Raw genomic sequence first — 594 nt, forward strand, 5'->3', positions numbered from 1 at the left:
GTAGTCACAAAGAATATCAAAAAAGTTTAGGGAAATGTTTTGAACGTTCGTAAGTGCCAGCAGTGGTTCAGGTGACTTTAGCCTTAAAAACTGATAGCAGGGGCCGACATGTTGTAATTGATATTGATGCTCTGAAAACGCTTGTCGAGTCTAACCCAAAGCAACACACTAATAATGTGGCTCTGAACTTGCATGGATCAATACGTAAACATCTAAGGAATATGGGAAAACTCCTTAAAGAAGGTGTTAGGGTGCCTCACGAATTCTCCGATGATCATCATTTGTAACGTGTGAACATTGCTTCACCGATGATGAAAAATGGATTATCTGTGTGAATATTAAACACCAAAAACAATGGCTCAGTCCTAGACAAAAACCATTTCCGACCCCAAAACTTGGACTTCATCTGCCGGAAAGTGATGCTTTTCATTTGGTGGGACATCAAAGGAGTAATTTATTTAGAAACTCCTCAATCCACGGCGAACTGTCAATGCAGAGATCTACAGTCAGCAACTGGAACGTTTAAATCAAACCCTTCATCAGAAACGCTCGTCAATCGGAAAGGTGTTCTTCTTTTCCACGACAATGCACGTT

Source organism: Limulus polyphemus, unplaced genomic scaffold (assembly GCF_000517525.1).
Source record: "Limulus polyphemus unplaced genomic scaffold, Limulus_polyphemus-2.1.2 Scaffold57, whole genome shotgun sequence".
Classification (NCBI taxonomy): Eukaryota; Metazoa; Arthropoda; class Merostomata; order Xiphosura; family Limulidae; genus Limulus; species Limulus polyphemus.